A 14,939-nucleotide genomic window follows, 5' to 3' on the forward strand; every position below is an offset into this window, starting at 1 on the left:
GTACACCTTCAAATTCTGAGTGAAGAGTAGTTTGGAGCACTGAGACCATGCTACCCTTTTTAGTCTGGTGTTGATTGCTCATTGCCACCAGTGTCCACCATCTGGGCTTGACCAGAGGAACAGTGATAAGAGTCAGGGAGGTACAGAAAGATTTGGGGCCAGAGACATCCTGGAGTGAAAGCGGCAAGAAAGTCCCATGGTATCTGGGATAACAGCTGGCACAAGGCAAAGAAGGCATGAGGTTAAAGGAGATCTAAGTAGTTGTTAGTACTGGAAGAATTAGGCAACATCCTAGTAAGTCTGTGGAAACCTACAGGAAAAAATGGTGAGGATGCAACCAGTGGAATGAAGAGCTCTGAGTTCAATCACAGCCACAGTTATTGGAAAAGAAGATATAATATGTTAGACCCCAATCAGAACCACTAGGTTTTAGCAAAGCCATCCTGGAATGATGGAACCTGCTCTAAAAAACCCTAAACATGAAAGGCAATTTCTCAAATACTTGTGTCAGAAACATATGTGTCCTCTCATCTTTTTTGGAGGTTTTGTTTTTGGTTTTGTTTTTTTGAGGGAGGCAAGAACTTGCTAGTTTGTAGTTTTCATGAACTAACAGAGCAGAGAGTGCTAGTAAATGGCACCTAAAAGGAATATGAGGGCAGCTCTTTCAGACACTGATGGAGGATGGTGGTTAAACTGGTGATTCTGAATGAGGAGCCAACAGCTGTGAAGAAGGAAGCAGATGAGAGTTGGGAATAGGAGGAGATGTCAGAGGTGTGCATGGGCAGTGGTGAAGAGGGGGAAACAACAGAGAAAGGGGTGGAATAAAAAGAATGATAAAAAAGGAACAGGGAGTTCCCGTCGTGGCGCAGTGGTTAACAAATCCGACTAGGAACCAGGAGGTTGCAGGTTCCATCCCTGCCCTTGCTCAGTGGGTTAACGATCTGGCGTTGCCGTGAGCTGTGGTGTAGGTTGCAGACGCGGCTTGGATCCTGAGTTGCTGTGGCTCTGGCATAGGCCAGTGGCTACAGCTCCGATTTGACCCCTAGCCTGGAAATCTCCATATGCCGTGGAAGCGGCCCTAGAAAAGGCAAAAAGACAAAAAAAAAAAAAAAAAAAAAAAAAAGGAAAAAGGAACAAATGTGTAGGGACAAGAACAAAGATAAAATAAGAGATGGTGACTGGGAAAGAGAAAAGAGTGAAAAGTAATTCTGATATTTAATGGTACATCAATTATATTTGAGACCGTAGGTCATGTGCCACAAGCCATACATAGGTAAATAGATCAGCTTATCCGAAGCATGTTGAGTCTCACATGCATAGCAGTATTATTTGTTATCTTTATTGAGTCCACAATCTCATCCTGAATATTATTTCTTCTTAGTCTAATCAGAGTCCATCAACAGTGAAAACACACTAGAAACTGAAATGCTTCAAAACAACTTGTTCTCCCCTTAGGAATATCACAAGGCAGTTAGACCAAGGTTCTAAGAGAATAGTTCTCTGTCTTTCTTACTCAAATCCTCTAGAGCAACGTTTCTCAACCGTGGTTTTATTGACATTGTCAGGCAGACAATTCCTTGTTGTTGGGGGCTGTCCTCTGCATTGTGGGATGTTTTGCCATATTCCTGACCTCTGCTCCCTAGATGCCACCAGCATCGCCAACTTGTAACAAGCAAAATTTCTCAAGAAGTACAAATGCTCCTGAGGGGCAAACCCCCCACCCCTGACCCCAGCCCACTTGAGAACCACTGCTCTCTAGGAAAATAATCTGATTTCCATGACTGTTCCACATCATATGTTACAAGATTTTACTTGGAAGTGTTATATATGACCAGCACTGCAGGACCTTTTACTCCCTCACAAAACGATTCCCAGAGTACCTAAAATCTATGCAGCAGTCATGCTAAGGAAGTAGTCTACTTTAGGAAGCCATATCTCACTTGTTTTTTGGGGTTTTTTTTGTTTGTCTTTTTGCCTTTTCTAGGACCACTCCCGCAGCATATGGAGGTTCCCAGGCTAGGGGTCTAATCAGAGCTGTAGCCACTGGCCTACGCCAGAGTCACAGCAACGTGGGATCCGAGCCGCAGCTGCAACCTACACCACAGCTCACGGCAACGCCGGATCCCTAACCTGCTGAGCAAGGTCAGGGATTGAACCCGCAAACTCCTGGTTCCTAGTCGGATTCATTAACCACTGAGCCACGACGGGAACTCCAAAGCCATACCTCACTTTTGAGAACCAGAGGAATTGTCCTCAAATGCTACTTGCATAAAGAGCTTACACTGTACTTTTCTAGACTTTTGTCATCCCTCCATACCATACTTCTGGTGCTACCCTCTACTTTGTCCTTGACCCAACCACAAATAGACACTTTATCCTTGATCTCGATCTGCACTGTCTGATACATTAGCCGCTAAGTACATGTGGCTATGCAACTGAAGATCTATTTTTTTTCCATTTTTAATTTAAATTTAAAACTGATTCTCAATTCAGTATTGCAAAAAACCTTAAGTACATCTGGAGTAACTTGGGTATAGGCCTCTGCTTTTCCATTTTAAATTTTATGTAATCTCAATATAGATCAAGTATTTCCAGTGAGAAAAAAAATTTTTTTTGCTTTTTAGGGCCACACCAGCAGCATATGAAGTTCCTAGGCTAGGTGTTGAATTGGAGCTGTAGCCACCAGCCTATGCCACAGCCACAGCAGTGCCAGATCCAAGCTGTGTCTGCAACACTGGATCCTTAACCCACTGAGTAGGCCAGAGATTGAACCCGCATCCTCATGGATACTAGTCAGGTGTTACCGCTGAGCTACAACGGGAACTCCTCCAATGAAAATTTAATAACTGAATCAAGATGTGCAATAAGTATAAACACACTGGCTCAGTGTGAAAAAAAAGGAATGTAAAGTATTTTATTAATAAGTTTATATTAGATTTCAAAATAATATTTTGGATATACTGATTTAAATAAAATATATTCAAATTAATTTCCCCTGTCATTTTACATTTTTAATGTGGCTACTAGAAAACATAAAATTACATAGGTGGGTCACATTACATTCCTATTTATTGGAAAGTACTGATCAAGATCTTCCTCATTCTTTAGGTAGGTTCCATTCACTGTATTCCAAACCACCTCAATTCTGTGGGACTAAGTTCTGTGGTGCCAAGGACTTTTTACCTATTTCTTCTTCTTCATCAATTCAACACATATTTACTCGTGCATGCTATAGGCCAAGCTCGTACTCTAGGTACTGGATGTAGCAGGATATAACAAGAAAAATAAGCTTCCTGCTTTTATAAGCCTATATTACAGTAAAAGGAGACAAATATCAAATAGTAGTAGTGGTATATGGAATATAAACAATGATGTGAAATGAAATAGAGTGACTGAATGAATAGTACAAGTAACAGGAAAAGCTTTTCTGGAGGGATGACATTCTAACTGAAATATAAATGTCCAGTCTTGGGAAGTTCTGCAGAAGACCTTGCCAGTCAAAGAGAATAGCTAATGCAGTCTTCACAGTAGGAGTGAATCTTATGTGTTTACAGGAAATGAAAGAAGGTCATTGGGCCTAAAGTACTGGATTAAGAGGAATGTGATATAAAATTAGACTAGAGAAGTAAGCAAGGGCCAGGATATGTTTTCTAAACATGATGGGGCACCATTGAAAGGAAGGACATGATATGATTTTCTTTGTGTGTATGTGATTTTTAGGGCCACACTTTGGCTTATGGAAGTCCCCTGGCTAGGGGCTGACTAGGAGCTACAGCTGCCAGCCTCCACCACAGCCACAGCAACACAGGATCCTTAACCCACTGAGAGAGGCCAGGGATTGAACCTGCATCCTCATGGATATTAGTTGGGTCACTACCTCTTAGCCACAACAGGAACTTTCTGATTTTTGTTTTATCAAAGATCCTTCTGGCCCTTAGGAAAGCAAGAGTGAGAAAAGAGCAGAAGCAAGGAGACTGGTCAAGAAGCTATGACAGTAATCCAAATGAGAGTAGATGGTGGCGCCAACCACAGGTCCAAAATGGACATGAAGAGAAATAAACAGATTCAGGGTGTATTTTGGAGATAAAGCCAGAACAATTTGCTAAAAAATTGTTGTAGACTCCTAAATTCTCACACAAAAAGATGTGTAAATATTGGGTTAAACAGGAGTTTCTGTTGTGGCACAGCAGAGATGAATCCAACTAGGGACCATGGGGTTTCAGGTCCATCCTTGGCCTCACTCAGTGGGTTAGGGATCTGGGGTTGCTGAGGTGTTGGTCAGTGGCTGTGGCTCCTATATGACCCCTGGCCTGGGGGCCTCCATGTGCTGCAAGTGTGGTCCTATAAAAGCAAAAAAAAAAAAGAAATTGCCATTTTCGTACCTCACAAATGTCATCGATTTCAAATGATTTAACCTAATAAAAACAAAATAAGAACAGAAGAATCTAGATAGAAAAGCAATGGGAGAAGGATCTTCGAAATTGTGTATGGGCCTAATTAACTTGTTAAATGAAAATCTGTATTCTTTTCTCCTTAAAACTTTCTGTGGGGAGTTCCCATCCTGGCTCAGGGGTAATGAACGCAACAAGTATCCATGAGGATACCCGTTCCTTCCCTGGAGTTAGTTAGTTCAGTGAGTTAAGGATCTGGCATTGCCTTGAGCTGTGGTGTAGATCGCAGACTTGGCTTGGATCCTAAGTTGCTGTGGCTATGGTGTAAGCTGGCAGCTGCAGCTCCAATTCAACCTGTAGCCTGGGAACCTTCATATGCTGCGGGTGCAGCCCTAAAATGCGAAAAAACCCAAAAAACAAAACACCTCTTTGTGGAAGGCACTCTTCCTTAAGTCCCTTTGTCTAAAGGAGATTGACAACAAATCTGATGAGATTCAGAACACTGCTATAATAACATGTCTCTGTACAGACTTACCCTTCCTTCTGGATAGCACAATTCCTAAACTGATAAAATCCAGTTATCAATGAAAGACAGAGAGCAGAGTTTAAGAGCAGAATGTCTGGGTATAAATCCTTGCTCTGCCAATTACTAGTTATACGATCTTGGCTAATGCACTTATTTTCTCTTCGCCTCAGGTCCCCCATCTGTAAAACGGTGGTGAAATGGTATCTACTTCATCAAGTTTCATTATATAAGTGACCAAATGTAAGGTTTAGAACAGTGCCTGGCACATCGTAAGCTATGTTAGTATTAGCCACCATCAATAGTACTGTTAGATCTTTTGCTAATATCATGTTCAGCATTTTCTTAAATTAATTGCTGAGTTAACTGGGGTTTTTGTTTTGTTTTCATTTTTTTCGGCCGCCGCCGCGGCATATGGATCCCAAGCTGCAGTTGTGACCTAAGCCGGAGCTTCGGCAACACCGGATCCTTAACCCACTGTCCAGGAGCGCCCTGCGTCCCAGCGCTTCAAGACGCCGCCAATCCCGTTGCGTTAACTGGTATCTGATGTTCATTAATTCACTGCATTTTTGCTGTTGTGTGCTTTAAAGTAATTCCTGTAATGTTACCAGTTTCTCTAATTCTGAGCTGCTCCCTGAAGACCTAACCGCAGTCCCACCCGGACTGTCCCACCTGTCCGCCAGCGGAAAACACCATCCCGGTCGTCCTCACGCGGGCACTCACCCGCCAGCCCTCATCTCCCGCGGTTCCAGCCCCCGGCGCCGGCGGAGCCCTACTCAAAGCGCCTTTTACTCGGCCGCGAAGTCCGCCCCGAGCCGGAGGCTCTGGAACCGTTAGCTACCGATGTTGCTGGGAGTCGCGAGAGCTCCGAAAAAGGAGGCCGGTCTTTCCCAGGTTGTGAGATACTGGGGTTCCCGCCTGGAAAGCTGCCCGGGGCCCTCACGCGGAAGGGACACCCGTTTGGGGGCGGGGGCGGTGCGCACCGGCCGGCAGCCGGTTTAGACATCGCGGCGCTGGCTTTCTCGAAAAGACAAACCGAAGACCTGTGGAAAGCTCCAGGATCCCGTGAGAAGCCCGAAAGTGACTCTGAGGACAGGCCTCCAAAGCGGCCGGCAGGTGCCTAGAGCAGCCCTCCGCTCAGTTGCCATCCCCAGTCCGCTTCTTCCCGGCGGGCCCAGGCCGCGAGTGGGCCAAAGCCTTACGGGCCTCCGGGTGCAGGAAAGACTCAGTCGACCGCGGACAAGGAAAAGAGGATCCTTCTGCTCCACTTCGGCCGGATGGGCGGGTGCCTCTCTCCCTGAGGAGAGAGGGGACGTTGCTTTTTGGGTCACACTGCGGGGGGCGGGGACGACGATGAGAAACTCGTTCACTCACGGCTGTGGTTGCCAACCGTACCTGCTGTGCCCATCTCACCGTGATCTGGCAGGACCTTGAGGACCAAGGGAGAGGAAAATTGGCCTCTGTTTAAACTTCTCGGATCCTTAGGGGGAAATGAAGGCCTATGATGAAATGGATGAAGGGTACCAAAATTAGAATCCTTTAAACCTAGGTTCACTTTCTGGCTCTACCACTTGACTATGAGAACCAAGGACAATTTTTTTTCTTTTTTTTTTTTTTTAACTTCTCTAAGCCTCGGTTTTCTCTTTTGTATAAATCATGCCTTTCATGGAATGGTTGCGATGACTGTGAGAGGGCATGTAAAAAGCTTAGTCTTTAGCCATTTCCCTTCCCTTCTCTGTGTCTGCTATCACTAGTTCATATTAGCCAAATAGGACTAATTTACCAAATACCACTATTGCTTTCCTTGATCCTGTGAAGAAAAGTGAAGGACTTGAGTAAAGGAAAAATCATGAAAAATGCAAAAGATTGACAGTCATTGTGAGCCTCACATAGGTGCTCATGCCAGCATTTTCACCTCACTTGGTGCCTGGCTCCTAGTAAGTACTTGATAAGTACTTAATTAGATGAATGAGGACAGATCTAGGGGAAGGAATTGATACAAAGAGGGGGGGCGTGATTTAGATTGACTAAATTTAGCTAGCTGACAAAACAAGCTACCTGTCAGAAAGGTACTGTACAAAAATAAAGGAGAGAGGGAGGAAAGAAAAGTGTGGTACCTCTGCACATTTCAAAAGATGCTGCATACTGGAAATGGGAGCTCTCAGAATAAATATCAGACACCTAAGCTGAAGAAGTTTATAGTATATTTGAAGACCAAATGTGATAGCATAATCTAATATAGTAGACTGTGATGTCAAATAGAATGATGAAATCCTGAGAAGAGAGACCTGATTAGAATAATCTACCAGTATTTAGATTGAGTAGGGAGCAACAAGACAAATCCTTTGTTTTAAGAGTACTGAGGAAATGTAACAGTGATTATGGGGTAGGGAGAGGAACATTCTAGAGGACAATAAAAGGCAGACAGGATGACTAGTGGTGGAAAGAAGGGAAAAAAATCTAAATGTCTTATCAATAGAGGAATAATTACATATGCTATATCCTATTATGGAGTACTATTCAGCTGTTAAAATGATAAATTATCAATGGAAAAAAGCAGTGTCTGAACAATATGTTCTGTTTTTCTTAATAGAAAACTATGTTAGTGTATAATTACGTGTAAAGGAAGAGGAGGCACTCCAGACTTAACAGTGATTACTTCATGTTAAGAATTGTGAAGATTTTACATATTTGCAAGCTAACAATTTAACTTGCCAGCTTCATGGATCTTGGCAGAAAGCACTAGGCTTCTGTGCCAGAGACAAAGGACTTTTGTTAACACGCAAGCAAAATGAGCTTCATGCTCCCCTTGTTCTCAAAGCCCAGAGAAGTAATGTGGAGAGTGGGTGGCTGCTGCTCACACAGTGGGTTTGCATCCTAGCAGAGGAACCCCAAGCTTAGGAAAACCAAGTCTTTGCCCAGCCTTGCCCCAGAGTGAGGCAATATCTTTATTATCCTGGTCAGGAATCAAATCTGCTCCAAAAGGAGGTACAAACATCTTTGAAAAGATAATCTGAAAGAAAATCTGTCAGGAGCCTTGGGAAAATTTGAGAGATCCTTGGAGAATTGTCTCCCAACCCTATGGGTAATAGTATCTGGGAGTAGAGGAGAAGCCAGCTTTATTTTTTTTTAACTTTATATACATCAAGATTCTAGGAGTGAGTTCCCATTGTGGCTCAGTGGTAACGAACCCAACTAGTATCCATGAGGATGTGGGTTTAATCCCTGGTCCCACTCAGTAGATTAAGGATCCAGTATTGCTGTGAGTGGAGGTATAGGTCACAGACGCGATTCAGATCTGGCACTGCTGTGGCTGTGGCATAGGCCTGCAACTGCAGCTCCAATTCATCCCCTAGCCTGGGCACTTCCATATGCCGCAAGTGTAGCCCTAAAAAGAAAAAAAGAAAAAAAAAAGATTCTAAGGGTTTTAAAAATCTTTTTATTAAAGTATAGTTGATTTTCAGAGTTCCCATTGTGGCTCAGTGGTTAACGAATCCGACTAGGAACCATGAGGTTGTGGGTTCGATCTCTGGCCTTGCTCAGTGGGTTAAGGATCCAGCGTTGCCGTGAGCTGTGGTGTAGGTTGCAGACGCGGCTCAGATCCCGTGTTGCTGTGGCTCTGGCCTAGGCCGGCGGCTACAGCTCCAATTCGACCCCTAGCCTGAGAACCTCCATATGCCGCGGGAGCGGCCCTAGAAAAGGCAAAAAGACAATAATAATAGTAAATTATAGTTGATTTGCAATGTTGTAACAAGATTCTAGTTATCATATTTTGTTATTTTAACTTTTAAAAATATAATAAGAAATAAAAGGCAAACAGAGAAGTTTAAATTTGTTTTAGTAAGGGACAAGGAGCCACTCAGAGTCAGTGACTGGAGGAATGATAGTGATATTTAAGGAACATAAATCAATTAATAATATCTAGGATGGACTAGAGTTTATAAAGTCTATCTCAAGGCTGCAATCGTGTAGCTATAAGATAATTAGAACCGGGGCGTTCCCGTCGTGGCGCAGTGGTTAACGAATCCGACTAGGAACCATGAGGTTGCAGGTTCGGTCCCTGTCCTTGCTCAGTGGGTTAATGGTCCGGCGTTGCCATGAGCTGTGGTGTAGGTCGCAGCCGTGGCTCAGATCCCGTGTTGCTGTGGCTCTGGTGTAGGCCAGTGGCTACAGCTCCAATTCTACCCCTAGCCTGGGAACCTCCATATGCCGTGGGAGCGGCCCAAAGAAATAGCAAAAAGACAAACAAACAAACAAAAAAAGATAATTAGAACCAAGGAAGGTGGCTATATTAATGGAGAAGAGCAACAGTTCAAAGGAGACATCTGCTGGCTCCCACCCTGGAATTGACTTAAATTGGCTTCCACCAGGCCCACAAGGCCCCAGATAAAGCCCGGTCTCATAATGACAATTTAAAGTCACAGAGTTTCAGTTATGTTGAGGATATGGCAACATTAGTCACAAATCAAGTAGATGGTCTGGCTCAGCTCCTAGCTGAGAAGTTGTTCCTGTGCCCTGTGGCTCCCCCTACCCCAGCAAGCCTATCCACTAAGCTTGCAAATTTGTTCTGCTTGTTTATTGCATTTTTACTGTTTCTGATCAATAGAGATTCAAAAAATGTTTCAACCCACGTGTGTCTTTTTTCTACTTTTTTATATTAATCCATCATTTCTGTGTTTAGAGCAGTGTGGATTAAATATTTATATGCTCATTTATCTAGAAGAAATCTGCCAAACTGGTCTTCAGCATTCATTCCCCAAATGATCTATTTATTTTATTTTATTTTATTTTTTGTCTTTTCTAGGGCCGCACTTGCGGCATATGGAGGTTCCCAGGCTAGGAGTCCAATCGGAGCTGTAGCCGCCGGCCTACGCCAGAGCTATAGCAAACAGGATCCGAGCTGCATCTGAGACCTACACCACAGCCCACGGCAACGCCGGATCCCCAACGCACCGGGCAAGGCCAGGGATCGAACCTGCAACCTCAGGGTTACTAGTCAGATTCCTTTCCACTGTGCCACAACGGGAACTCATCCAGTGCCCCATTTAAAGAGGGAGATATTCAGCTGCCCCAAGTGCAGTTTTTAACTGAATAGCCCATTCTTGCCCTTTGCAACTGTTTTGGTCCTGGGGTTAGAACTTCTCCAGGGTTCTTTGGCAGATGCACACCCGGCCCTGGTGTCTTATAGGGCAATTTCCACTATTTCTCCAACAATCTGATTCCAGAAATTCCTCAAAATTTCTGCTCCAGGAGTTCCAGTTTTGGCTCAGCAGGTTAAGAATCCAACTGGTATCCATGAGGATGTGGGTTCAATTCCTGGCCTCTCTCAGTGGGTCAAGGATCTGGTGTTACCCCAAGCTGTGGCCTAGGCTGGCAGCTGCAGCTCCAATTGGACCCCTGGCCCAGGAACTTCCATATGCCACATGTACAGCCCTAAAAAGAAAAAAAAATTTCCTGCTCCATTCTTTATTTTCTAGCACTGTTATTTATGTATTTTAAAAAAATTTTTTGGAGTTCCCATTGTGGCGCATTGGAAATGAATTGACTAGGAACCAAGAGATTGCAGGTTCGATCCCTGGCCTTGCTTAGTGGGTTAAGGATCTGGCATTGCTGTGAGCTGTGCTGTAGGTTGAGGACACGGCTCAGATCTGGCATTGATGTGGCTGTGGTGTAGGACAGTAGCTGTAGCTCCCATTAGACCCCTAGCCTGGGAACCTCCATATGCCCCAGGTGTGGCCTTAAAAAGCAAATAATAATAACAATAATAATTTTTTTCATTCATTTAAGAGGGTTCTTGGGAGGGAAAGGAAGTAGATATAGATATCACTCTTTCAACTTGAACTTGAAACAAGCCATGTTTTCCCATACCATCCTCTCATTTTCTCATTTTAACACATCTCATTTTTGTATTCATAGAGAAGGCTTTCTGATTAAAGTGAAATTTGAGCCAGATGTTGAAGAATGGACAGAATTTAGGTAAGTGGAGAGTAGTAGGAAGTACACTGTAGCAGAGAGGTCAATATGATCGAAAGTGTGATGCTGAATGAAGTAGCAGATATGAGAATCAAGCCACCATCTATTAAGCCAGACATTAGAGTTTGCAAAAAATGTGAAATGATTCCACTCTTTTTAATAACATATTTTGTTTTTGAAAATAGAGTTAAATTTCATAAAATAATAAATTAACAACATAGTTAACATGTAATGGGTATGTTATTGTTATTTTAAAGAATAAGTATTTTTCTCAGTTTTAATTTCGAACATAGAAAAACATGATGGATATGCCCCACATAAACATAAGCTTTTGGAGTCCTTACTAATTTAAGAGTATAAAAAGAGACCAGAATGTTTGAGAATTAATATGCTAGTCCATACACTACGTTTATGTGAAGTGATCTTCTGAAACTAAAATGTAGAGCAACTATGGAAAATCCAGGGACACCTTTGAGGCTCTGGGTGTGGAAAATATTTGGAACCTTATCAGAAACATGTTGCCTGCTTACGCAAATAGGGCAATTACAAGTAACTGGAGTTTAACTTTTTAACCGGAGTTTAACTTTAGTAGGGCTGCCATTGTTGTTGGACCTAGTGACTCAGGAAATTTAAAGTGTCCTAAACCCTAGTGTGGCTAATTCTGGTAGTGGTTTAAAAGGGTTAAGTTCTTACTTTCCATAGTAGAAAGTCAATAGATAATATATCTATACATGAAAAATCAAGAAGGATAACTTGATCCCCTTGCTGTACAGTGGGAAAATTTAAAAAAAAAAAGATAGAACTGAAATATATATTAAAAAAATTGCCAGTTTATTGGGTGTTCCTGTGGGGCAGAGTGGGTTAAGGAACTGGTGTTGTCCCTGAAGCAGCCCAGATCACTGCTGTGGTGTAGGTTTGATCCCTGGTCTGGGAACTTCCACATGCTGTGGGCATGGCAAAAAAAAAATTACTAGTTTTTCAAATTAGTTGTACCATTTTACACTCCCACTGATGTAGGAGATAGATGAGCCCCGAGGCTGAGAATAGCTGGAACTTGTTAGGCTGAGTAAATTGGGCCTTGTTTCTCTTTGACACTTCAAGGAAAAAGTCAGTTGAAGAAGCTGAGCTCAGCTGAAGTAGAGAAGGTTGTTAGAACAGCAGGGAAGAGGGACGCAGAGGCTGGAGCAATGAGATTGCAAGTGGAGTTTGTTGACCAAGACAGTGGTTGGGAGCTCTGAGCAGGCAAGACTTGGGCTCTCCACTGCAGGGGAGTGCTTGTTTTTTTAATAGACAGGGTTTATTTTTTGTTGAGCCATGTAGCCTGAGGCCTTGGGGCTATCTTTGTCTTTGGGAACTCATTCATTACATGAGCCTGTTTAATAAGACGGAGTCTCTGTCCTTTTAGGCCTTGTTTCACTATCCACCTAAGGAAGAGCTTCAACCACTCCAAATTACACATACGCAGTAAGACTCCTAGGGGTCAGAAAGGGAGGGGGCGCCAGGCCAGTCCAGATACTATCCCGCATCCTTTGCTTTGGAATCCATCTTTGTCAAAAGATGCACAGGCATATTGAGGAGGGTCCTATGTCCAGTCAGGTGTAAGAATTAAAACAAAATAATTGGAAGTTCCTGTCGTGGCACAGAGAAAACAAATCCGACTAGCAACCATGAGATTGAGGGTTCAATCCCTGGCCTCACTCAGTGGGTTAAGGATCTGGCATTGCCATGAGCTACGGTGTAGGTCGCAGAGGTGGCTCGGATCTGGCGTAGCTGTGGCTGTGGTGTCGGCCAGCAGCTGTAGCTCCCATCCACCCCTAGCCTGGGAACTCTATATACCTTGGGTTCAGCCTTAAAAATTAAAAAAATTAAAAAAAAAAAAAGATAATTGCCTAAAGGTAAACAAAGACCTGGAAGAACTGTTCTATGTAAGTGATTTAAATTACCTCTCTGGTGCGCTCCTCACTGAGCCTCTATAGGGCGTGTATTACTTCTTTGCTTCTGACTTAAATAAACTACTTCTCTGTGTGATCTCCCACATGTTGTACCATGACTCTAATAATAAACTTTATACCTGTTTTAACAGTCTTTGCCTCCTTGAAACAATTCTTGCTTTCAACAGGGGGCAAGAATCAGAGCAATTCTACTTTTAGCCTCTAGCTAGTGGCTAGGACTCCTGGTTTTCATCCAGGCTGCCCAGGTTCATTTCTGAGCAGAAAATTAATATCTCGCTCCAAGCTATCACTCACTGCTGTCTCTCCAAGATCACCATTAGCAGTGTTCCAGTTGCTTCATATCATTAGCCTTGTTATTGTCAATCATTTTAATTTTAGTCATTCTAATGGATGGGCAGTGGTTCTCATTTTGTATTTCCTTGATAAATAACAATGTTAAGTATCTTTTCATGTATTTACTGATAATTCATATACCTTCTTTGGTAAAGTGTGTGCCCATAACTTTTGCCTATTATGTTCGTCTTATGATTGAATTGTGAGAGTTCTTTATATATTCTGGACACTAATTGTTAGAAATATGTATTGAAAATATTTTCCAGTCTATAACTTCTTTCCATTTTCTAAATGCTTTTTGTTGTGCAGAAGACTTAAATTTTGATGAAGTCAAATTTAACAATTTTATTTGTTATCATTGTTGCTTTTGGGAAATCTTTGCTTAGATTATGATACTATTTTGCTTCTAAACTACCTACATGTACAACTTTGGTTTTAAAAAGATTATTTTTAATGTGAAAAAAAGAAACTGAAAGCATAGATTTAGTCTGCTGACAATTATTTTCAGTTATCATCCCAGCTGAGAGACAAGAACTATGAAATAAAGAGCAAAAATAAGTGTTTTGTGTGTTTTGCAAGAGTTGAAGCACTGTAACTTCTCAGTGTTTATTGTTGTTTCATTGTGATGATTAGATGACAAAGTCTTAAAAACAACTCAGAACTGCTAAGATTTTGTCCTGGGCGTAGATAAATTATTTTTAGGTTAAGGTTGGGCACTGGATAAAAACATTAGCGGTGGCTATCAGCAGGAACACATAAAGAAGGGAAATTAAGGTGACGATTGGAGGGGCATCTCAAAACCCAGCATAAATGGGTAGTTTAAAAACGGTGTTAAAGGAATAAAAATGGCGGACCAAAACAACAAAAATAAAAGGCATTTTTTCATGTAAACATAAACAAGGAAAACTCCATTTAAAACGCAGTCAGGAAGCCCTGAAGGAGCGCTCTCACGCACGTACCACTGTCGCAGCCTGCACAACCAGCAGGAATAAGGAAAAAAATTATTTTAGTAAGGTCGGCTTATACAGAACGCTGTATAAAATTCTGTCACAACGTCTGGTTTTGTACAGAGAGAGAGGGAGGGAGAAGAAAGAAGTAAAGTACGGGTGACAGAGGTTGCTAACCCGGTCAAACACGAGTCTAGTTCATTAAGGATCCTTGACGTGCAGCCTCCTCCACTGCTCTCCCAGCTTGATGCGGGTTCCCAGCCCTGGCCTCCGCCTGCCCCTGGATCAACCCCGGGGGGACCGTTACCTCACCAGCCAGTGTACCGAGCGGGCCGGATGGGCCAAATGCGCGAGGCGGAGGTGACACCACAGTCTATTCATCCCCCGGGCATTCCATGCGCCTTAGAGCCGCGCAGCTCTGCGATCGGTTGTGAGGGGCTGGGGTCCGCTGGCCCCTCTGTCGGCAGACCATAGAGCTTTCAGACCTCCAGGATTCCTAGAGCGCTTCCGGAAGTGGCTTGGGGCAAGATGCGTGTTGGCCGGTGTTGTGCCTCCGCACGTTTGGAAGTTAGGGGTTGGAGCGGCCTGGTGAGCTTACAGCTTTCGTCCCCTTTTCTGCCAGCCTTTCCCTCCAGATCCGTCCGACCTTTACAGCTCCCCCTTTCCCACCCCAGGCCGCCCCTGGAACTCATGGTGAGTACGGTTCGAGCTCCGGCCGGAGGAAGCGGAGTGCCTTGTGGCCAGAGCAGGCCGCAAACGGGACAAGCCTGGGGGGTCTGGAGAGGGGGTCGGGCCGAGGTCGGCGCTCGGGGGTGATTCG

The 14,939-nt window shown here is 43.5% G+C and overlaps 1 long non-coding RNA gene across 1 annotated transcript; it reads right to left on the reverse strand.

Moving 5' to 3' along the window:
• Positions 1,222-14,582, reverse strand: LOC110261676. Its single transcript, XR_002346125.1, has 2 exons — positions 14,427-14,582; positions 1,222-6,413 (listed from the first exon to the last, which is right to left on the reverse strand). It is a non-coding gene; the product is annotated as an uncharacterized LOC110261676 (long non-coding RNA).

Source organism: Sus scrofa, chromosome 7 (assembly GCF_000003025.6).
Source record: "Sus scrofa isolate TJ Tabasco breed Duroc chromosome 7, Sscrofa11.1, whole genome shotgun sequence".
In the NCBI taxonomy this organism is placed as follows: domain Eukaryota; kingdom Metazoa; phylum Chordata; class Mammalia; order Artiodactyla; family Suidae; genus Sus; species Sus scrofa.